General features: G+C 48.0%; 1 protein-coding gene across 1 annotated transcript in view; it reads right to left on the reverse strand.

Annotated features, from left to right (window-relative positions):
• Positions 1–9,679, reverse strand: part of ZNF512B (zinc finger protein 512B) — a 45,013-nt gene extending 35,334 nt beyond the window's left edge. The window contains exon 1 of the mRNA XM_083361046.1: positions 9,566–9,679. The gene's annotated coding sequence lies outside the window, so the exon portion shown is untranslated. The remainder of the gene's footprint in view (positions 1–9,565) is intronic.
• Positions 9,680–25,022: the final 15,343 nt, after the last annotated feature.

The raw sequence follows: 25,022 nt of genomic DNA on the forward strand, positions 1-25,022 counted from the left end.
AAAGGGAGGAAAGGAAAAGGGAGGAAGTAGAAAGAGAGGGAGGGAGGGAGGGAAAAGGAGGGAGGGAGGAAAGAAGGAAGGGAAAAGGAGGGAGGGAGGGAGAAAGCAGGGGAGGGAGGGAGGGAGGGAAGGAAGAAGGAGAGGGGGAAAGAAGGAAGGGAAAAGGAGGGAGGGAGGGAGAAAGCAGGGGAGGGAGGGAGGGAGGAAAGGAAGAAGGAGAGAGGGGGTAAGAAGGAAGGGAAAAGGAGGGAGGGAAGGTGAAAAAAGGGAGGAAAGGAAAAGGGAGGAAGTAGAAAGAGAGGGAGGAAAGAAGGAAGGGAAAAGGAGGGAGGGAGGGAGGGAGGGAAGGAAGAAAGAAGGAGAAAGGGAGAAAAGAAGGAAGGGAAAAGGAGGGAGGGAGGGAGAAAGAAGGGGAGGGAGGGAGGGAAGAAGGAGAGAGGGGTAAGAAGGAAGGGAAAAAGAGGGAGGAAAGAAGGAAGGGAAAAGGAGGGAGGGAGGGAGGAAGGAAGAAAGAAGGAGAAAAGGAGAGAAAGAAGGAAGGAATCCAACTAAGGTTAACACTAATTAAGGTTAGCTTGTTGGGGAAGCACAGCTGCAAGATCTTGCCACTGGTAGGGCAAAGCGTGTCTATGAACACAACATACAAACCAGCTGAGCGAGGAAGCGTTTCTTTTTATTTTGTTTTAAAAAAAGGTCAGATAGATGTTGGAAATGTAAACATAAGCCAGGCACTTATTACCATGGTTGGTGGACATGTGACAAAGTAAAGAGTTATTGGGAATAGATACATACCTGGCTAGAAAAGATGTTGGGAGAACATTTAGATTTTACACCTGAACTTTTTTTTTTTAAAAAAATTAATGTATAATGCCGGAAAAGGCTAAGAAACAAAGCTTGTATTTGATGTTGCATGTCACAACAGCGGCAAGAGTTCTATTTGCACAATTCTGGAAAATACCATCAGATGAAGAAATAATTTAAAAAAAATACTAGAATGCACAGAGATTTGTGCATCCAAACTATGAGACTGAAAGAAAAAGAAGAAACGGAATATTATCAAACTTGGGACTTATTTTATCGATGGCGAGAGGAAAGAATAAAAGGATTGGGAATTAAATCCGTGTTAGCGAATGTAAACTCAGACAGCACGTTGGTTGAAAAATTATTGCTGAATGTATGGGGGGAGGGAAATTAATGAAAACTTTTACAAAAGAAAAAGAAAAAACAGCCAGGCAGTCAATTAGTTGCAAAGAAAAAACACCCCCAAATTAGAATTATCAGGCAAAGGAATCTCTCCCAACCCCGTTGCAATGTTATAATAATACATAATTATATTATTATAATCCGGGGTGTCCAGGTTTGGCAATTTAAAGACTTGCGGACTTCAACTCCCAGAATTCCCCTGCCCTACATTTTCTGTTGTTGCATTCACCTCAGCGCAGCATCGACCAACCTTTTTACATTTCTCTTTCTGTACAAATGGAGGTTCGTTTTTTTTTTTTTTGGTTAATTTCTCTACAGCAAACCTCTCCCACTTCCAAACTTGAAAAGCTGTATTCCTACGCCCCCGGTACAAGGATTAAGGAAGTAGGATTAAGTGAAAACAGATACTTTCCCTCATCTTGCTGTTGCAAGCATTAGGATTCATTTTTTTAAAAAAAGACAGGACAAAAAAAAAGTCTCCTTTCTTATTTTTTTTATACATAACTCAAGGCAGCAAATATGTACCCAACATATATTTGGATATCCAACATATATTCTGCCTCCTACTTTCACCACCACAACAACCCTGTCAGGTGGGTTGGGCTAAGAGGGAGTGACTGGCCCAAATCACCTGCTTAAACTGGACTAGAACTCACCATCTCCTGGGGATTGGCCCAAAGTCACCCAGCCGGCTTTCACGCCTAAGGCGGGACTAGAAGTCACCATCTCCTGGGGATTGGCCCAAAGTCACCCAGCCGGCTTTCACGCCTAAGACGGGACTAGAACTCACCATCTCCTGGTGATTGGCCCAAAGTCACACAGCCGGCTTTCACGCCTAAGGCGGGACTAGAACTCACCATCTCCTGGTGATTGGCCCAAAGTCACCCAGCCGGCTTTCACGCCTAAGGCGGGACTAGAAGTCACCATCTCCTGGGGATTGGCCCAAAGTCACCCAGCCGGCTTTCACGCCTAAGACGGGACTAGAACTCACCATCTCCTGGTGATTGGCCCAAAGTCACACAGCCGGCTTTCACGCCTAAGGCGGGACTAGAACTCACCATCTCCTGGTGATTGGCCCAAAGTCACCCAGCCGGCTTTCACGCCTAAGGCGGGACTAGAAGTCACCATCTCCTGGGGATTGGCCCAAAGTCACCCAGCCGGCTTTCACGCCTAAGGCGGGACTAGAACTCACCATCTCCTGGTGATTGGCCCAAAGTCACACAGCCGGCTTTCACGCCTAAGGCGGGACTAGAACTCACCATCTCCTGGTGATTGGCCCAAAGTCACCCAGCCGGCTTTCACGCCTAAGACGGGACTAGAACTCACCATCTCCTGGTGATTGGCCCAAAGTCACCCAGCCGGCTTTCACGCCTAAGACGGGACTAGAACTCACCATCTCCTGGTGATTGGCCCAAAGTCACGCAGCCAGCTTTCACGCCTAAGGCGGGACTAGAACTCACCATCTCCTGGTGATTGGCCCAAAGTCACCCACCCGGCTTTCACGCCTAAGGCGGGACTAGAACTCACCATCTCCTGGGGATTGGCCCAAAGTCACCCACCCGGCTTTCACGCCTAAGGCGGGACTAGAACTCACCATCTCCTGGTGATTGGCCCAAAGTCACCCAGCCGGCTTTCACGCCTAAAACGGGACTAGAACTCACCATCTCCTGGTGATTGGCCCAAAGTCACCTAGCCGGCTTTCACGCCTAAGGCGGGACTAGAACTCACCATCTCCTGGGGATTGGCCCAAAGTAACCCAGCCGGCTTTCACGCCTAAGGCGGGACTAGAACTCACCATCTCCTGGGGATTGGCCCAAAGTCACCCAGCCGGCTTTCACGCCTAAAACGGGACTAGAACTCACCATCTCCTGGTTATTGGCCCAAAGTCACCCAGCCGGCTTTCACGCCTAAGACGGGACTAGAACTCACCATCTCCTGGTGATTGGCCCAAAGTCACCCAGCCGGCTTTCACGCCTAAGGCGGGACTAGAACTCACCATCTCCTAGGGATTGGCCCAAAGTCACCCAGCCGGTTTTCACGCCTAAGGCGGGACTAGAACTCACCATCTCCTGGGGATTGGCCCAAAGTCACCCACCCGGCTTTCACGCCTAAAACGGGACTAGAACTCACCATCTCCTGGGGATTGGCCCAAAGTCACCCAGCCGTCTTTCACGCCTAAGACGGGACTAGAACTCACCATCTCCTGGTGATTGGCCCAAAGTCACCCAGCCGGCTTTCACGCCTAAGGCGGGACTAGAACTCACCATCTCCTGGGGATTGGCCCAAAGTCACCCAGCCGGCTTTCACGCCTAAGACGGGACTAGAACTCACCATCTATTGATTGGACCAAACTCACCCAGCTGTCTTTCATGCCTAAGGCAGAACTAGAACTCACCGTCTCCTGGTGATTGGCCCAAAGTCACCGAGCCGGCTTTCACGCCTAAGGCGGGACTAGAAGTCACCATCTCCTGGGGATTGGCCCAAAGTCACCCAGCCGGCTTTCACGCCTAAGACGGGACTAGAACTCACCATCTCCTGGTGATTGGCCCAAAGTCACCCAGCCGGCTTTCACGCCTAAGACGGGACTAGAACTCACCATCTCCTGGTTATTGGCCCAAAGTCACCCAGCCGGCTTTCACGCCTAAGACGGGACTAGAACTCACCATCTCCTGGTGATTGGCCCAAAGTCACGCAGCCAGCTTTCATGCCTAAGGCGGGACTAGAACTCACCATCTCCTGGTGATTGGCCCAAAGTCACCCACCCGGCTTTCACGCCTAAGGCGGGACTAGAACTCACCATCTCCTGGTGATTGGCCCAAAGTCACACAGCCGGCTTTCACGCCTAAAACGGGACTAGAACTCACCATCTCCTGGTGATTGGCCCAAAGTCACCCAGCCGGCTTTCACGCCTAAGGCGGGACTAGAACTCACCATCTCCTGGGGATTGGCCCAAAGTCACCCAGCCGGCTTTCACGCCTAAGACGGGACTAGAACTCACCATCTATTGATTGGACCAAACTCACCCAGCTGTCTTTCATGCCTAAGGCAGAACTAGAACTCACCGTCTCCTGGTGATTGGCCCAAAGTCACCCAGCCGGCTTTCACGCTTAAGGTGGGACTGGAACTCACCGTCTCCTGGTGATTGGCTCAAACCAGAATTAAAACTCACCATCTCCTGTTACCTGGTGTACTGCCGTAATCCCTACAGGTGGTCCTCAGTTGAGAACCATAATGGAGCCTGAGCAGGCGATTAACCTGATTTTATTTCTGTTGACCGTTGTTAAGCAAATATCGCAATCCTTAAGCAAACCAATGCTGCTGCTTTTGGTAAGCAACAACAACAGAAGGTGTAGTTTCGTGACTATGGGACACGGCAAAGTCTGGCGGCCGAGCGCCCCCAATGCAGTCCCCTAACCATGAATGGGGGAGGGCATCCAAACTTCACAACCAACTTGTAACCACAACCCTGGAGCACCTCATCGTAACTTATTTTATTTATTTATTTTATTTTTATTACATTTATATCCCGCCCTTCTCCGAAGACTCAGGGCGGCTTACAAGCTTAGCAGTAGCCTTCATTCTATGTATATGCCTGCTTGTTAGGGCTTTCACACACACCCCAAGCGGCATTATTACAAAGTCAGCTTAATTGCCCCCAACAATCTGGGTCCTCATTTTACCCACCTCGGAAGGATGGAAGGCTGAGTCAACCTTGAGCCTGGTGGGACTCGAACCTGCACTAATTGCAGGCAGCTGGTGTTACTTAAGGAGGCATTAGCCCACTGCTCCACCAAGGCTCATATTAACTTAGAACACAGTTCCCCAAAGTGTGGGGATTGATGGCCCGGAGCAGCAGCGCGAGGGGAGAAAGAAGGGCTGGTTTTGTGGTGAAATGAACGCTCATGCGAGCGGGGCTCTGCTCGCACGCCTGCGCGCCAGCCAGCCACTCCCGCGGCCCAGTGGCCAAGCTGTGACCTGGCAGTGAGTCGTGTCCCACAGGTTGGGGACCCCTGACTTTGAACGCTCACTAAGTGACCGTTTGTTTAAGACGAGGACTACCTTGCAGACCAAGCTGGCTTTCAGAACAATTTTGGCGGCAAAGGGGATCAGGTTGCTGCCGAGGATAAATTCCACTTTCCCCACCGCCAGGGCAATCGGCAGGTTGCTATTGCAAAGGATTAACGACGCTCCTGTTCTCCATCTGCCGACGGGCGTTAAGGGCAAGTGTGAACTGCACAAGCCTTCCTCGTTTGAAAGGGTGCTAAATGCTCCCCGCCGGTCTTTTCCTCCAAGCCCCTAAACGTCAGCAACGGCCCCCTCACTCCTGCTGTCTTCAGTCCGGAGACATCAGCCTTGTCAAGAATTTCTGGATAGATCCCCAGCAACTTGGGAACAAGTTTCTTTTAAATCCACTTGGCCTGCGAAACGGAAAACCACAGTGGCCTTTCCGTTCGTTGATTCCCGAAAGGGCAAAGGCAATCAGACCATATATGGACAGGTAATCCTCGACTTACGACCACAATCGAGACCCAAATTTCCATTGCTAAGACAGCTGTGCAGGGGTTCCCCCCCCCTTTTTGTAAAAAAAAAAATTCCCCATACAATTCAATCGCACTTAACCAACAACATGTTGTCTGAGTTTATCGTTCACTAATAGAAATTTAATTCCTAATCCTTTATTCCTTGGTCCAGCCATCGATAAAACAAGTCCCAAGTTTGAAAGTATTTCTTCTTTTTCTTTCAACCTCAGAGTTAGTCTGCCCGTTTCTACACATTCTAGTATTTTTTTAAAAAATTATTTCTTCCTCAGATGCCATTTCTTCCTTTTTCCAATAGTGTGCAAATACGATTCTTGCCGCTCTTATCCCGTGTAAAATCAAATATGTACTTTGCTTATCGATCTTTTCTGGCACAATACCTAATTAAAAAAAATCTCAGGTTTAAAATCTACACGTTTTCCCAACTTCTTTTCTACTTTTGCAACCTTTTACGACCTTCCCGGCCACAGTCGTTAAGGGAAGCCATTGTTGAGTTAGTCACACAGTTGTTACGTGAATCTGGCTCCCCCATTGCTGGTCAGAAGGTCGCAAAAGGGGATCACGTGATCCCCCCCCCCGGGACCGTCATAAATACGAGTCACTTGCCAAGTGTCTGAATGTTGATCACGCGACCCTGGGGCTGCTGTAACCGTTGTGTGAAAAATGTTCATAAGTCACTATTTCCAGTGCCATTATAACTTTAAACAGTCTCTAAATGAACTGTTGTTAGTTGAGGACTTCCTGTATTTTTCCAGGCTGGCTTTACCTATAAATTTTCCCTGGTTAACTGAATGAGAGTTTACCTAGCCATCCATATTGTAATTCCAGTTGTGTTTCGATTCACACAACACACTGAACCTTAAACCAAAGTAAGCAAGCTGGATTCATCCAAAGCCAGGCAAAAACCTAAGCAAGGTTAACACCTAGCTCAGTATGCGGTTCAAATGTCTTGGCTAGATCCTCACTTGACAAGCTTAACCGTACTGTGTGAATGCAGGCAACAGAGTCACAGACTAGCTAAGCCCTTTTGAAACCCATCCAGTCCCCGGTTGTGTGAACGCAGGCCAACTCCTTTCCCATTTCCAAAATATAAATACGCTGGAAAGTTGGGGAGAGGGATGTTCGTCGCTCTTCTCCCTTGCTTGACCCCCCCAACATGACTTCCTGTCCATTGAACATGTTACCTATATAGGAAGTCCTCGACTTACAACAGTTCATTTAGTGACGATGGCATTGGAAAAGGTGACTTCTAACACTCTTTCACACCTGCGTCCATTGCAGCATCCCCAGGGTCACGTGATCAACATTCAGACGCTTGGCAACTGACTCATATTTATGACGGTCGCAGCGTCCCAGGGTCACGTGATCCCCTTGTGACCTTCTGAGAAGCAAAGCCAACGGGGAAGCCAGATTCACTTAACAACCAGGTTACTAGCTTAACACCTACAGTGATTCGCTTAAAAACCGTGGCGAGAAAGGTCGTAAAATGGAGCAAAACTCCTCTTAACAAATGTCTCACTTAAGAATGGAAAATTTGGGCTCAACTGCGGTCGTAAGTCGCGGACTAACTGTTCAGGAATCCAAAGATGGCACAGCCCTCAAAGTGACCTCATGTCACCTAATCTGCCAAGCCGGGCAGACTCCACCAGAGCATCCCCTGCCTGCCTCCGAGAAGGGTGGCTCTAGATGACCTCAAAGGCCCCTTCCAGCTCTATGACTCTATGCTCCCTGTCCAGAAGCTTTCAAGCAAGGTGCATTCACAAGTTCACGTGGCAGCCTTTCTCTACAATCAGGAAGCCACGGCCCCGTTCCTGGGAACGTGCCATCATCCGGGGGGGACACACGGACGCGAGCGACCATTGAAAGTTACAACGGCATTGAAGAAGGCGATTGATGACCAGCGTTCACACTTAACGACGGTTGCACCATCCGCACGGTCACGTGATCGGACGCTTGGCAACAGGCGTGTATTTACAACGGCTGCGCTGTCCGTGTGTGTGTGTGTGCGTGTGTGTGTCTGTGTGTGTGTGTGTGTGTGTGTGAGTGACATGATCACCTTTCCTAACCTTCCCAGCCGGCTGCCACCCAGCGAACTCAGTGGGGGAAGCCAGACTCGCTGAACGACCCGCACGACTCACTTTTAACAAGTGCAGCCATTTGCTTCACACCTGTGGCGAAAAACAGGGTCGTCTACACCGAGGCGCCGCCGCCTCAACAACCGTCTCGCTTAGCAACGGAGACGCCGGGCTCCATAGGTGGCGGTTGTAAGTCAAGGACTACCTGCCAAGGCTCTCCACAGCCCCCTCTACCTGCGGGCCCCTCCCCCTTAGCCTCTGCTGTCCGTGGGGCTACCCCAATATCCAGGAAGGGGCGAAAAACAGGGCCGGGCTCCATAGGTGGCGGTTGTAAGTCAAGGACTACCTGCCAAGGCTCTCCACAGCTCCCTCTACCTGCGGGCCCCTCCCCCTTAGCCTCTGCTGTCCGTGGGGCTACCCCAATATCCAGGAAGGGCATCCCCAAGATATCCAGCAAAGCACCCCCACCCCTCCACCCCACCCCCGGGCAGCAGTTCCTGCCTTCCCAGGCGGAGGGTCTCAATTCCTCCCCAAACTTTGACAAACTTGATTGGGACCCCCCCCCCCCCACACACACACACAACCCTGCTCGGCCAGAGCCTTTCCCCCACCGCTGACCTCGAGGTGACCCGCTCAGACAGGCCCACGCGTGTCTCTCGAGTCCTTCTGAACCCCCCCCCAACACACACACACACACACACACACACACACACACACACACACACACACTCCTGGGGGGGGGTGGGCTCCACGCGCGTGCCAGGCGCGGCAGGGGGGGGGAGGAGGAGGAGAGGGCGAGAGTCCCTCACCACCTGTCGCTGAAAGGGACGCGGGTGGTCGATCGGGGGGGGTGGGGAGGGGAGGGGAGGGAAAGCCCCTCCCTTTCCCCTCCCTCCACCCCCCCCCCCGGGCCCGGCTTTTCCCTAACGTTTCCTAAAAGCGCTTTCTCTCCCCCCCCCCGTCCCCGACCCTCACTTTCGCTTTCTTCTTCCCTTTCCCTTTCTTCTCAAAGCCCCAACCGCCCCCCCACCCCCGTTTTGCAAACGCTCCGAAAGGGAAAACGGAGGTGGCCGGAGCTGGGGGGGGGGAAGAGAGAGAGAGAACGGGGGGGGGAGGGAGAGAGAGAGGAAAAGCCGAGTTTCTCTCCCTTGCAAAAAAAAGGGGGGGCATCCCCCACCCCACAAACACCCCGACCCCCCCACACCTCCAATTGCACCCCCTAATTTGCAACAAACACGCCCGCCCCTCCCTCCCGCGCCAGCCCCGCAGCTTCCCCCCCCCCACCCTCCACAAATACCCCTCCCCGGCGGGAGAGGGGGTGTCTCGCGGTGCAAAAAAAAAAACAAAAAACACGAGTGGGTGAAAAGAAGAAGAAGAAGAAGGAAGAAAAAAAAAAGAGGGCTTCGGGCCGAGGCGAGGGAGGTTGGAGGTGGTGGGGGGGGGGGGGGCAGCAGCAGCAGCCCGGGCGGGCCAACTCGATCCTGAAACGCCCCGGGAAAGCAATGAAGCAAAATGGCGACTTTTTTTTTTCTTTAATGCAGAAGAAGGAGGGATGGCAGAGAGAAGGAAGGAAGGAAAGGAGGAAGGAAGAAAAGGAGGAGGCGAGCGGCTTTGCAAGGGAAGGCGCCGAGGGACGCAGCCAGCCAGGCAGGCAGGCAAAGGCGAGCCGGGCCGGGGAGGGAGAAGCGGGCGGCCCGGGCAGGGGGAGAAGGGCCGAGCCGGGGCGGCTGACTGGCCGGCCTGGCTTACCTCGGAGCGCGGGGCCGGCTCTCCTCCTCTTCCTCCTCCTCCTCCTCTTCCACGCGCGGGGCTTCCCACGAGCCCAGCCAGCCCGCAGCCGCCGCGACGCGCCCGGCCAAAGCAGCGCCGGATCATGCGCGGAGACCCCCCTCCCTTCCTCCTCCTTTCCTTCTCTCCTCCTCCTCCTCCTCTTCTTCTTCTTCCTTCCCTTCTTCCTCCTCCTCCTCCTCTCCTTCTCCCTTTGACAGTTTCGCCCTCGACGCTGACAATTCTCGCGGTATTATTTTAATCGGCCAGCGGGGATCGGCCCCTCCGGAGCCGGGGAAGGGATCCCGGGGACGGGGGTGGGTGGGGGGTCGGTGGGAGAGATTCCGGGGAGGGGGGGTTGTTTCGGAAGAGGAGGAGGAGGGGAGGTGTTTCCCACACAGACACACAGAGAGACCCCTTGGGGAAAAGGGAGGCGCGTGGGAGAGAGGAGGGCTTGGGTCTTCGGATGGTCTTAACTCGGATCGGCAGCGCCGGAGAAGTCGGAGGTTGCGTTCCCACGACAGCCCCAGTGGTTGCTTTGGCCAGGGTTAGTCCGCTCTAAGGGTGAACTTGGGTTGGGCTTCCATAGCTTGGCTTGACTCCAGAGCCAACTTTCTTTCCTTCCTTCCTCCCCTTCCTTCCTTCCTCCCTTCCTGTCATCCTCCTTTCCTCCCTCCCTTCCTTCCTCCCTCCCATTTCCTTCCTCCCTCCCTCCATCTCCCCTTCCTCCCATTTCCTTCCTTCCTCCCTCTCCCCTCCCTCCCATTTCCTTCCTCCCTCCCTCCCATTTCCTTCCTTCCTCCCATTTCCTTCCTTCCTCCCTCTCCCCTCCCTCCCTCCCCTTCCTCCCTCCCTCCCTCCCTCTCCCCTCCCTCCCATTTCCTTCCTTCCTCCCTCTCCCCTCCCTCCCATTTCCTTCCTCCCTCCCATTTCCTTCCTTCCTCCCATTTCCTTCCTTCCTCCCTCTCCCCTCCCTCCCATTTCCTTCCTCCCTCCCTCCCTCTCCCCTCCCTCCCATTTCCTTCCTTCCTCCCTCTCCCCTCCCTCCCATTTCCTTCCTTCCTCCCTCCCTCCCCCTCCCTCCCATTTCCTTCCTTCCTCCCTCCCCTTCCTTTCTTCCTCCCATTTCCTTCCTTCCTTCCTCCCTTCTCTCATCCTCCTTTCCTCCCATTTCCTCCCTCCCTCCCTCCCTCTCTCTCCCCTTCCTCCCATTTCCTTCCTTCCTCCCTTCCTCCCCTAAGTCGATGGTTGTGGGCTTCTTCTACAAACCCAGATAGAGGTCAGTCAGAGGAACCCGCTAAGCTTGAATCCACACAATTAGCAGCTCAGCCAGGCCAACAAGGGGCTAAGTGAGAAAACCATGGGAGAGTTAACCATGGAGAACTTTGCTGGATGAAGACAGTCCAACTGGGCAGGTGTGACTTCTCACAAGCCCACAATTTCTACTCCAGGGTTTCTCAATCTTGGCATCTTGGAAGATGTGGGGACTTCAACTCCCAGAATCCCCCTGTCCTCCTTGGCCGCGTGAAGATGTGAGGACACCAATTCCCTGAATCCCCCCAGCCAGCAGGAGGATTGGTCACAAGTCACGTTTTTCAGCGCTGTTGTAACTTTGAGTAGTCACTAAACGAATGGTTATAAGCATGGCTGGCTGAGGAATTCTAGGAGCTGAAGTGCACAAGTCTTAAGGTTGTCGAGGTTGCAGAGCCCCGGTGTATAGCATCTACAAATGTCATGCAATCAATGGTATACAGGTAGCCCTGGACTTACAACCAGAATTGAGCTGAAAATGTAGGTTGCTAAGTGAAAAACCTGCTAAGTGAGGTTTGCCCCGTTTCACGACTTTTGCGGCCACGTTTGTTAAGTGAATCGCTGCAGTTGTTAAATTAGTAACATGGATGTTAACTGAATCTGGCCTTCCCCATCGAATTTGCTTGCCAGAAGGTCGCAAAAGGGGGTCACATGACCCCCACACACCCCCGGACGCTGCAATGGTCATAAATAGGAACCAGCTGCCAAATGCCCGAATTTTGGCCACATCAACTGTGGGATGCTGCAATGGTCATTAAGTGTGAAAAACGGTCATAAGTCCCCTTTTTTCAGTGCCGCTGAATCTTTGAGCAGCGACTAAACCAGGGGTCGGCAACCTCGGCTCTTTTATGACTCGTGGACTTCAACTCCCAGAATTCCTGAGCCAGCTATGCTCAGGAATTCTGGGAGTTGAAGTCCACGAGTCATAAAAGAGCTGAGGTTGCCGACCCCTGGACTAAAGGGACACATTATATGTACACACACAAATACCGTAGACCAGATAAATTATGTTACAACCATGGTAAAATCGCAACCATAGAGTTGCAATAGGGAAGGATGTTCCAGTTCCTAACCACCATCCTAACCATGACGACACCAAAAGGAATAAAACAGTGGCATTTTCCGTTTGTGGCCCTGGAAATGCGTTATTTTCTCCCCTGGCCCTGCCTGGATGCACACCCCCCCAATGCAAAACCAGCCATGACCTTTGACCCGCCATCTGGGATTTTTCCATTGACAGGGAATGAGGTAGAACTGTTGGGAGAATCTCATCTGACGGTGTAAATCTTCTGTCTCAGTCAGGAGGATGAAAATTGAAACGAGCTACACAGACACGGAATTCCCCACCCTAGGAATTCAGCTGATTATGAAATGTAATTCAAGAGAGGCAGTTTGGTCTAGAGCAGGGGTAGGCAGCCTCGGCTCTTTTATGACTCATGGACTTCAACTCCCAGAATTCCTGAGTCAGCTGGCTCAGGAATTCTGGGAGTTGAAGTCCATGAGTCACAAAAGAGCCGAGGTTGCCTACCCCGGGTCTAGAGGTTAAGGCACCAGGTGAGAAACTGGGAAATCCTGAATTCTACTCCCGCTATAGGCATGAAAGCTGGCTGGGGGACTTTGGGCCAATGACCAGGAGGCTGTGAGTTCTAGTCTCACTTTAGGCATGAAAGCCAATTAGGCGACTTTGGGCCAATCACTAGGAGACTGTGAGTTCTAGTCTCACTTTAGGCATGAAAGCCAATTAGGCGACTTTGGGCCAATCACTAGGAGACTGTGAGTTCTAGTCCCACTTTAGGCATGAAAGCCAATTGGGTGACTTTGGGCCAATCACCAGGAGGCTGTGAGTTCTAGTCCCACTTTAGGCATGAAAGCCAATTGGGTGACTTTGGGCCAATCACTAGGAGACTGTGAGTTCTAGTGCCACTTTAGGCATGAATGCCGACTGGGTGACTCTAGGCCAGTCACCAGGCAACCATAAGTTTTAGTCCTGACTTGGGTCTGAAAACTGATTGGGTGATTTGGGTCAGTCACCAGGAGATGGCGAGTTCTAGTTTCACCTTAGGCCTGAAACCGGCTGGGTGACTTTGGAGCAATCACCGTTTCTCAGCCCAGCCCAGCCCACCTCATAGGGTTGTTGTTGTGGGGAAAATAGGAGGAGGAAGGAGATTTGGATATGTTCGCCATCTTGAGTTACTCATAAAACTAATATAGGTGTACAGAACAGAATAGAATAACTATTAGAACAGAACAGAATAGAATAGAATAGAATAGAATATTGCTGGAAGGCACCTTGGAGGTCTTCTAGTCCAGCCCCCTACTTAAGCAGGAGAACTATTCTATACCATTTCAGATAAATGAAATCAGATCAGTCAATCAAACAATCAATGGTCAGTCTGTAGCGTTAGTGCCCTTCTTAGGGTCCACTTAGAAAGCTCTCTTGAACTCAATCCTTGACCAGTATCGTTTCCTTGGAACCAAATTTGAACAACATTCTTTCAGTTGCTAAGAAAAAATTGTGACTTTTGGGGTTTGTTCAGTCACAAGCAGAGGCATTTCCTTTCCCACAAGCCCACCACTTCCTCTGTGACATAGAATGAGTGAACACTCCTATTTTATCTGGTAGCTTCGCAGAGATTTTTGCAAAAAAATAAAAATAAAAATAAAAATTAGATCCTTTTAGATCAGAGGTGCCCAACCTTGGCAGCTTTAAGACTTGTGGATGTCAGCTCCCAGAATTCCCCAGCCAGCCATGTCATCACAACTGACACATGTATTTATGACAGTTGCACTATCCGGGGGTCATGTGATCACTATATGCCCCCCCCGCCCGCCCCTTCCAGCGGGCTTCCAACAAGCCAAGTCAATGAGGGAAGCCAGATTTGTTTTATAACTGTGTGATTCACTTAACAAACGCAGGGATTCGTTTAACAACTGTGGCAAAAGAGGTCATAAAATGGGGCACAGCTGACTTCAGAACTCTCTCACTTAACAACAGAAACATTGGTGCTCAACTGTGGTCACCGCACAGCCACATAACCACATCACACCCACTGTCTTGTTTTGGCTTGGAGGAAGCTGCAGAACCAAGATGCTCTTGATACTTACAACATTTATTTATTTAAAAAAAAAATAAATGAAGTGTTAATACCACTTTACAATGATGGCAGCACCTGGAATGGCTGCAGCTGCATTGGCTCTTGAAGGCGAATAGTTTTGGGAGGGATAGTAAGGGCTATAGGCCACATGATCGGGAAGATTTTAATGTGTTTGAGCAACATGGTGGAACTAAGGTAACATACGACATACGATCGACAATCTTTGCTGGCATGGCAAGTTTCTAGTTGTTTTGGAACCGTTGGTGAGACCGTTAAAAGTCGTTGGCGCTGTTTGAATTTGTTCTACCAGCAGCAAGATCTGACTGCTGGCCCAGTGATGGATTCTACTGCAAATCAGGGCTGTTTCCAGAGGAGGCAGAGGAGGCAGAGAGGACCTGGAGCTTATGGAGCAAAGGAACTGGATGAGGCTGTCGGCAGGCCCAGAGGAAGAGAGAGAGGCTTTTGGAGGAGTTGGTGGCGGTGGCAGCAGCAGCGTGCTCCAGGGGCGAAAAGAAGCAAGGCCTCTTTAAGGAAAAGGTGGAAGAGTCAGGATCAGAAAAAGGAAAGAAGGCGAGGTTGTCGGAATACAAGCTAACTTGAGGGCTAATCCACATGGAGCCCCATTTCCATCTGTCCTGTGTGCCATCGTTCACTCCCTAGAGACTAAAATGGACAATGTGAAATTTGAGCGGGCCACGAACAAGGAGTATATATCGGAGGTGGTGACCCTTTGAGAGCTGGATGCCACGAAATTTCATTTTGATGTATGCCGATTGGTGTATATTCAAAGTGACAATAAAGTTATCATCATCACAATGCCTATAAGGAACAGTGTCTGGAATTGGGTATGTCTAGTTTAATAAAGAGAAGGACGAGGGGTGACAGGATAGCAGCCTTCCAATATCTCAGGGGCTGCCCCAAAGAAGAGGGAGTCAAGCTATTCTCCAAAGCACCTGAAGGAAGGAAAAGAAGCAACGGATGGAAACTCATCAAGGAGAGAAGCAACCTGGAACTAAGGAGAAACTGCCTGACGGTGAGGACAATTAACCAGTGGAACTGCTTGCCTCCAGAAGTTGTGGGTGCTCCATCACTGGTTGTTTTTAAGGAGAGACTGGACAGCCATTTGTCTGAAATGGTATAGGGCCGGGGTAGGCAACCTTGGCTCTTTTATGACTGGTGGACTTCAACTCCCAGAATTCCTGAGCCAGACACGCTGAGGAGAAAGGGAAAGGTTTCCATGCTGGCTCAGGAATTCTGGGAGTTGAAGTCCACGAGTCATGAGGGGGGCCATAGTTCCCCCATGCTGGCTCAGGAATTCTAGGAGTTGAAGTCCACCAGTCATAAAAGAGCCAAGGTTGCCTACCCCTGGTATAGGGCTTCCTGCCTGAGCAAGGGGTTGGACTAGATGATCTCCAAGGTCCCTTCCAACTTTATTATTGTTGTTATTGTTATTGTTATACATAGCTGCTCAACTCACAACAATTCATCTTACAACAGTTAATTATCATCTTTATTAAAACTGGTTAGCACTTGATTGGGAGACCAAAACAAGCAATCCCCAGGAAAATCCAACTGGGATAATGGGGAAGCCCACTTCATTTAACAGCCAACCAATTTAACAACTGCGGTGATCCACTTAACAACTGCACCGAGAAAGGTCGTAACATGGGGCAAAGCCCCCTTAACAACCGTCTCGCTTCGCAACAGAAATTTGGGGCTCAATTGTGGTCGTAAGTTGAGGACTACGTGCATGTCTCGTTGTGTTCTTTTTTGTAGCTTATTTTATTGTTCCACCATCTTCACTTCTTTTTGCGCACTTTTCGCATCTTCCTTTTTTACGGTGCTTTGCCAACCTACAGTAAACCTGTAGTTGCCGGGGGACTACAGGTAATCCTCAACTTACAACGGTGCATTTAGCGACCGTTCAAAAAAGGGACTTAAGACTGTTTTTCACACTTAACGACCGTTGCAGCATCCCCAATGGTTGCCGGATCAAAATTCATATCCTTTGGCAAGCAGGTTCACATTTATGACGGTTGCCATGTCCCGGGTATCACATGATCCGTTTTTGCGACCTCCTGACCAGCAAAGTCAACCGGGGGGGGGGGGAAGAGCTAGATTCACTTAATGACCATGTGACTAACTTAACAAATGCAACGATTCACTTAACAACCGGGGCAAGAAAAGTCGTAAAATGGGGCCAAACTCACTTAATAACTAAGTTCCCTTGACGAGATAAATTTTGGGGTCAACTCGAGGACTCCCTGTAGTTCCCCCGGCAAGACAGGAGGGAAGTAAATTCAACAAATAAATAAATAGTAAATAAATTTGATAGGGACGCGGTGGCTCAGTGGGTTAGGACACTGAGCTTGTCGATCAGAAGGTCGGCAGTTTGGCGGGTCGAATCCCGAGTGCCGCGTAACGGAGTGAGCGCCTGTTACTCGTCCCAGCTTCTGCCAACCTAGCAGTTCGAAAGCACGTAAAAAAAATGCAAGTAGGGAAATAGGGAACGCTACGGTGGGAAGGTAAGAGCGTTCCGTGTGCCTTTGGCGTCTAGTCATGCCGGCCACAGGACCACGGAGACGTCCTCGGACAAGCGCTGGCTCTTCGGCTTTGAAACGGAGATGAGCACCGGCCCCTAGAGTCGGAAACGACTAGCACGCATGTGCGGGGGAACCTTTACCTTTACCTAAATAAATTTGGGACAAGGCCAAACGGAAGCGGAGAGGAGGAAGATGACACAAGAAGGGAAAAAAAGTTTTAGGTGGCTCTGAAGCAACTGGAGGATCACAGGGTGGCAGGAATCAGGGCAGCCCACATGCAGTTCCTTCCTGGGTCTTAATCATAATCATAACATAATAGTAAAGTTGGAAGGGACCTTGGAGGTCATCTAGTCCAACCCCCTGCTCAGGCAGGAAACCCTATACCATTTCAGACAAATGGCTGTCCAGTCTCTTCTTAAAAACTTCCAGTGTTGGAGCATTCACCGCTTCTGGAGGCAGGTTGTTCCACCGGTTAATTGTTCTAACGGTCAGGAAGTTTCTCCTTAGTTCTAGGTTGCTTCTCTCCTTGACTAGTTTCCATCTGTTGCTTCTTCTCCTGCCTTCAGGCGCTTTGGAGGATAGCTTGACTCCCTCTTCTTTGGGGCAGCCCCTCAAATATTGGAAGACTGCTATCATGTCACCCCCCTCGTCCTTCTCTTCATGAAACTAGACATACCCAATTCCAGCAACCGTTCCTTATATGTTTTAGCCTCCAGTCCCCTAATCATCTTTGTTGCTCTTCTCTGCACTCTTTCTAGAATCTCAACATCTTTCTTACATCGTGGTGACCAAAACTGGATGCAATATTCCAGGTGTGGCCTTACCAAGGCCTTGTAAAGTGGTATTAACACTTCACGTGATATTGATTCTATCCTGCCTTTGCAAGGAATGTGTGTCTGTTTCTCTCTCTCTCTCTCTCTCTCTCTCTCTGTGTGTGTGTGTGTGTGTCTTTTTGTACTGTAATTGTGTGTATGTGGGTGTGTCTGTCTCTCTATGATGGGTCTCTCCCCACTCCTGGCCGTGTTCCCACAAGCTGAACCAAACTTCAAAGTGGCATTTGAACAACACAATCTAGTTCTTTTTAAAAATCCTATTATTTTGGGGGAGGGGAGGCTGCTCTTATAGTGTAGCTTGATGTGCAAACCCCACTGGTTAGTTCCTGGCTTAACGCAAACCCTGAAAATTTATAACAAGGAAGACGTTGCTAGGAATCGTCACTTGTTCTCGCATCAGCCTGCGCGTGACGTAAAGCTGAGGCAGGGATTGTGTGTTTAAACTATTTATCTGGGGTTTTTCTTTTTTTCATTTTGATCTTTTGCTTTGCCATCAGAATTTTATGCCAATCCAGGCCGTTGTGTTTGAGCGAGTAAACCGCAGGTAACAAACTACGGCTCGATGCCGCACATGAATGCAGGGGTATGTTCAGGCCAGGCCCTTCAACTTACCGATCACGATTCAGCCCCAAATTTATGTTGCTAAGTGAGAGATTTGTGAAATGAGTTTTGACCCTGTTTACCGCTTTTCCGGGTACGTTTGTTAAGTGAATCGCTGCCGTTGTTAAGTTAGGGAGACGGTTGCTAAGTGAATCTGGCTCCGCCGTTGACTTGGCTTGTGAGAAGGTCGTCAAAGGGGAATCACGTGACCCCGGGACCGTCCTAAGCACGTGCCAGTTGCCAAGCCTCTGAACTTTGATCACATGACCAGGGGGAGGCTGCCACGGTTGTTGTGTGTGAAAAATGGTCATAAGTCCTTTTGTTTGGCGCCGTTGTAACTTCGAACGGTCATTAAATGAACTGCTGTAAGTCGAGGGCTACCTGTACTAACCTACTGTCCTTAGCCATAAATACCAGCATGCCATTTTAAGAACTGCATCCAATGATTTATAAACCACAGTTTGTGGCTTAGGGTTTTGCATGAATACGGCCAAGTGTGGCTTTTTTTTTTGCCTTTAAAATAAGGATTCCTAAATAATAATAATAATAATAATAATAATAATAATAATAATAATAATAATAATAATAATAATAATAATAATAATAAAGTTGGAAGGGACCTTGGAGGTCATCTAGTCCAACCCCCTGCTCAGGCAGGAAACCTTATACCATTTCAGGCAAATGGCTGTCCAGTCTCTTCTTAAAAACCTCTAGTGTTGGAGCATTCACAGCTTCTGGAGGCAGGTGGTTCCACTGGTTAATTGTTCTAACTGTCAGGAAGTTTCTCCTTAGTTCTAGGTTGCTTCTCTCCTTGACTGGTTTCCATCCGTTGCTTCTTGTCCTGCTTTCAGGCGCTTTGGAGAATAGCTTGGCTCCTTCTTCTTTGTGGTAGCCCCTGAGATATTGGAACACTGCTATCATGTCACCCCTCACCCTTCTCTTCATTGAACTACACATACCCAATTCCAGCAACCGTTCCCTATATGTTTTGGCCTCCAGCCCCCTAATCATCTTTGTTGCTCTTCTCTGTACCCTTTCTAGAGTCTCGACATCTTTTTTACATCGTGGTGACCAAAACTGGATGCAGGATTCCAGGTGTGGCCTTACCAAGGCCTTGTAAAGTGGTATTAATACTTCACGTGATCTCGATTCTATTCCTCTGTTAATGCAGCCTAGCACTGTGTTGGCTTTTTTGGCAGCTGCAGCACACTGCTGGCTCATATTGAAGTGATTGTCTACTAAGACTCCGAGATCCCTCTCACAGTTACTACTATTGAGCAAGGTACCACCTATACTATACCTTGTACCACCTATACCAGAGGTAGGCAACCTTGGCTCTTTTATGACTCGTGGACTTCATTTCCCAGAATTCCTGAGCCAGCCATGCTGAGGGGAAAGGAGAGGTTTCCAAGGTGAGCCATGCTGGCTCAGGAATTCTGGGAGTTGAAGTCCACAAGTCATAAAAGAGCCAAGGTTGCCTACCCCTGACCCATACTATACCTAAGAATGAATAATTTGAATAATATCAGCTGAAATGAATCAATTAATTCCTGCAGTAAAGGAAAGAATGAAGGAAGGAAGGAAGGAAGGAAGGAAGGAAGGAAGGAAGGAAGGAAGGAAGAAAGAAAGAAAGAAGAAAGAAAGAAAAAAAGAAAGAAAGAAAGGAAGGAAGGAAGGAAGGAAGGAAGGAAGGAAGGAAGGAAGGAAGGAAGGAAGGAAGGAAGCCAGCCAAGTGTGGCTTTGTTAACAAGGAATGGTTAAGGCAGGGTTTCTCAACCTCAGCAGTTTTAAGATGGGTGGACTTCAACTCCCAGGATTCCCTAGCCACTGTGACTGACCGGGGAATTCTGGGAGTTGAAGTCCACAGGTCTTAAAAGTATGCCAAGGTTGGACACCCTTGCTGTAGGTCCCACCTGCTGGATTCCATGTCCAGCCCTCGCTCATGGTCTGTTATTTTGAATGCAGAACTTGCAGGTTTATCTGTAACATGCCAAATATTTGTATATTTCACCGTGAATCTTTATTCACGGTGGCATGTAATCTTTATTACATGGTGGCATGTAAGGCAAAGGGATGCGGTGGCTCAGTGGGTTAGGACGCTGAGCTTGTCGATCAGAAGGTCGGCAGTTTGGCGGGTCGAATCCCGAGTGCCGCGTAACAGAGTGAGCGCCTGTTACTCGTCCCAGCTTCTGCCAACCTAGCAGTTCAAAAGCACGTAAAAATGCAAGTAGAAAAATAGGGACCGCTACGGTGGGAAGGTAACAGCGTTCCGTGCGCCTTTGGCGTCTAGTTATGCCGGCCACATGACCACGGAGACGTCCTCGGACAAGCGCTGGCTCTTCGGCTTTGAAACGGAGATGAGCACCGGCCCCTAGAGTCGGAAACGACTAGCACGCATGTGCGGGGGAACCTTTACCTTTATGTAAGGCAATTCTCAAGTTACGACGGCAAGAGCATTCATTGTAACTGTATGTCATACCTGTCCTAGAGGTTAAAACATATGAAGAAGGCTTGTGGAAATTGGGTAGGTTTCGTTGAATGAAAAGAGTGAGTTATGATCGGTCCTCACACTTACGACGGCATGGTGTTTCTGAGTATTTTGCGAGATGAAGTTCACATAACAGGATGTAAACACTGCTCTGCAATAAGAGAAGGAAATGAGTAGTCCTAAGCACAGCTGGCTGGGGGATTGTGGGAGTTGAAGTCCCTGAATCTTAAAGTAGGAAAACACTGATATAGGCTGAAAGATTGCTCACTATTGTTAGTAATATAATCTTATTTTAATAGATATATAATATATACCTGTTATATATTTATAGATATAGCTATATTTATTATAATATCTATTATGTTGTAATATATAACTACAGGTACTCCTTGACTTACAAGAGTTCATTCAGTGACCGTTCATAGTTACAACGGCAGTGAAAAAAGTGACTTAGGACCATTTTTCACACTTATGACCATTTTCAGCATCCCCATGGTCACGTGATCAAAACTCGGCTGCGTGGTACCTGACTCGTACTTTTGACGGTTGCAGTGTTTCACGGGATCACGTGATCCCCTTTCGCTGCCTTCGGACGAGCAAAGTCAATGGAGAAGTCAGATTCACTTAACAACCGGGTTACTAATTGAACAACTGCAGGGATTCGCTTAACAAACGTGACACAAAAAGTCATTAAATAGGGCAAAACTCGCTTAACACATTTCTCGTTTAAAGTCATCCATTTTGGACTCAACTGTGGTGGTTGAGGACTAGTGTATTATAATGGCCATAATAGTTATAATTATAATAGTATATGATGATATTATTATAAAGGACTAGTCTTGTGTATTATAACGAAGATGCTTATAGGGAAGAGTTGAAGGTACAATAAAAGTAACCTAGTTCTAAATGTTGATAAAACAAAGATGGTTGTAGATTTCAGAAAGAGCCATCATAGTCATACTACACTGCCACTCTAGAGGTGGTCAACCGTATTAAGTATCTGGGGGAGCGGATAACTAACAATCTGAATTGGTCTCTCCACACGTCATCCTTAGTGAAGCGTACAAACGAGCGTCTGCATTTCCTGCCTCGAATGAGGACAGCACATTTTTCTTCTCCTGTCCTGGCCACTTTGTACAGAGGCAGGATAGAGCATTTTAACAAGCTGCATCACTGTCTGGTTTGGTGCCTCAGATGGAAAGTTCATACAGAGAGTAGTAAGGGCAGCTGAGGAGATCATAGGAAGTTCGCTCCGTGGTATTCAGGACGCTGCTTATAAGCGCCATGCGCTTAAGAGCTCAAAGCATTGCTAGAGACCCCACACACATGTCCCCACTTTATGGTCTCTTTCTGTTGCTCCCCTCTGGGAGGAGGTTTCAGAGTATTTATAGCAGGATGACCCAATTCTGTAATAGCTTTGTTCCCTATGCCATCCGTCTGGTAAACTCACAAGATTTGTTTTTCTCACCATGCACATAAACCGAAACGGACTGTGTTGTTTCTCTGTGTCGTATAATATATCTGGGCATATGCATAATTCTGTCTTTATTTATTCTTGTCATATTTATGTGGTGTAGATCGGAGGCGGTGACCCTTTGGGAGCTGAATGCAATGAAATTTCATTTTAATGAATGCCAATTAGTGTACATTCAAAGTGACAATAAAGTTATTATTCTATTCCATTCCATTCCATTCCATTCCATTCTATCTCCTATCTTTAGGAGTAACAAGGCTGGGCCACCACTAGATGGCAGCAGTGAGATAAGAGAAAACCCGTTGGATTCCTGTTGCACCTTCACTATGCACAGAAAACATGATTGCGTCTTGAACTTATAGCAACTCCTCGATTTGCAACCATTCCTTTAGGGAACATTCAAAGTTACAATGGCACCACTGTTTTTTATTACAACCGGTCCTCACACTTACAACCATTGGACCATCCACACGGTCACGGGATCAAAATTGGAGCACTTGGCATGTGTTGGTGGCAGCGTTGTGGCGTCACATGATCAGCTGGCTTCTGACCAGCAAAGTCAATGGGGAAGATCGAATCGCTTACTGACCGTGGTGTTGGCTACATGCTGGCTGGGGAATTCTGGGAGTTGAAGTCCACACATCTTCAAGTTGCCAAGGCTGAGAAACACTGTCCTAGTCAGTGAAATGCCCCCCCCCCCGCCAAGCAATTGTGTTTAGCCTTTACAAATTCTGCAAAGATGTATTGTTCTCAGGGGGCTTCAGGGACTAGCGATTGCATTATTTGCTATAATTTGTTTCTTTTGATTTAAAGAATAGAATAGAATAGAATAGAATAAATAGAATAGAATAGAATAGAATAGAATAGAATAGAATAGAATAGAATAGAATAGAATAGAATAGAATAGACAGATTGCAGGATAGGATAGAATAGAATAGAATAGAATAGAATAGAATAGAATAGAATAGAATAGAATAGAATAGAATAGAATAGAATAGAATAGAATAGAATAGAATAGAATAGAATAAACAGATTGGAGAAGAGAAGAGAAGAGAAGAGAAGAGAAGAGAAGAGAAGAGAAGAGAAGAGAAGAGAAGAGAAAATATGGAATAGAATAGAATAGAATTAGAATAGAATAGAATAGAATAGAATAGAATAGAATAGAATAGAATAGAATAAACAGATTGTAGAATACAATAGAATAGAATAGAGTAGAGTAGAGTAGAACAGACAAATTGTAGAATAGAATAGAATAGAATAGAATAGAAGAATAGAATAGAATAGAATAGAATAGAATAGAATAGAATAGAATAGAATAGAATAGAATAGAATAGAATAGAATAGAATGGAATGGAATGGAATGGAATGGAATGGAACAGGAAGAGGAACAAGAACAGAACAGAACAGAACAGAAATACAGAATAAAATAGAACAGAACAGAACAGAGAATAATATAGAACAGAATAGGATAGAATAGAATAGAAATGCAGAAGAGAATAAAATAACAGAGTTGGAAGGGACATTATGCTTTCTAGTTTTCTTTGCATAAGAGTCGTTTTACGTTGCAATCGCCCCTCAGCATTCATTTTGAATAGAAACACATCAGAAAATGCCAAGAAATCAAATAAAGGACCAGTAATGCTGGGGTTTCTTCCCTTTCTTTTCCATTAGCTTTCCAGACATTTTCAACAGAAATCATCAAACCTACTTAACTCCTAGCAGTGCAATACAGTAAATGCCAGGTTTTTTTTTTGTTTCTAAATATGCAATTTACTTCATCTGATGGTAAACAATTTATTTGGGAATACAGGTAGTCCTCGACTTACAACAATTCATTTAGTGACGGTTTGAAGTTACAACCACACCGAAAACAGTGACTTATGACCATTTTTCACATTGACCACCCTTGCAGCATTTCCCAATGTCTTATGATAAAAAATTCAGGCACTTGGCAACTGGCTCATATTTATGACGGTTGCCTTGTCCCAGGATCATGTCACGTGACGTCACTTTTTTTGTGACGTTCTGACAAGCAAAGTCCATGGGAAAACCAGATTTACTTAACAACCATGTTAGTCACTTAACAGTTAGAGATAAGATAACCTTTATTGTCCTTTTTTTAATATGAGCACACACTGGCCCACGTTAAGAATGAAATTCTGTTGCCTGCTCTCAAAAGAAAGTATATTACCCATACACATACATAACATACATATACACATGCTACACACACACACACACACACACACACACACACACGTATATAAATAAATAATAAATAATAATAATGTTGGAAGGGACCTTGGAGGTTATCTAGTCCAACCCCCTGCTCAGGCAGGAAACCCTGTATCATTTCAGACAAATGGCTGTCCAGTCTCTTTTTAAAAACTTCCCGTGATGGAGCATTCACTGCTTCTGGAGGCAAGTAGTTCCACTGGTTAATTGTTCTCACTTTCAGGAAGTTTCTCCTTAGTTCTAGGTTGCTTCTCTCCTTGGTTAGTTTCCATCCGTTGCTTCTTGTCCTATCCTCAGGTGCTTTGGAGAATAGATTGATTCCCTCTTTAACAGAATAACAGAGTTGGAAGGGACCTTGGAGGTCATCTAGTCCAACCCCCTGCTCAGGCAGGAAACCCTATACCATTTCAGACAAAGAGCTGTCCAATCTCTTCTTAAAAACCTCCAGTGTTGGAGCATTCACAGCTTCTGGAGGCAGGTTGTTCCACTGGTTAATTGTTCTGTCAGGAAGTTTCTCTTTAGTTCTAGGTTGCTTCTCTCCTTGATGAGTTTCCATCCGTTGCTTCTTGCCTTCAGGTGCTTTGGAGAATAGCTTGACTCCCTCTTCTTTGGGGCAGCCCCTGAGATACGGGAACACTACTATCATATCCCCCCTCGTCCTTCTCTTCATTAGACTAGACATACCCAATCCCAGCAAGCAATCCCAGCAATATGTGTGTGTGCGCGCGTGCCCGCCCGCCCGTGTGTGTGTGTGTGTGTTATCAGAGCAACCTGATCCACCCAAATATGGGACGGAGCATACTGCTTCCACTTTCGCCTTCCTGCCCCAAACAGACAGCTGCTTCTGCGACAACTATTTC

Source organism: Vipera ursinii (assembly GCF_947247035.1).
Source record: "Vipera ursinii genome assembly, chromosome: 3".
NCBI lineage: Eukaryota > Metazoa > Chordata > Lepidosauria > Squamata > Viperidae > Vipera > Vipera ursinii.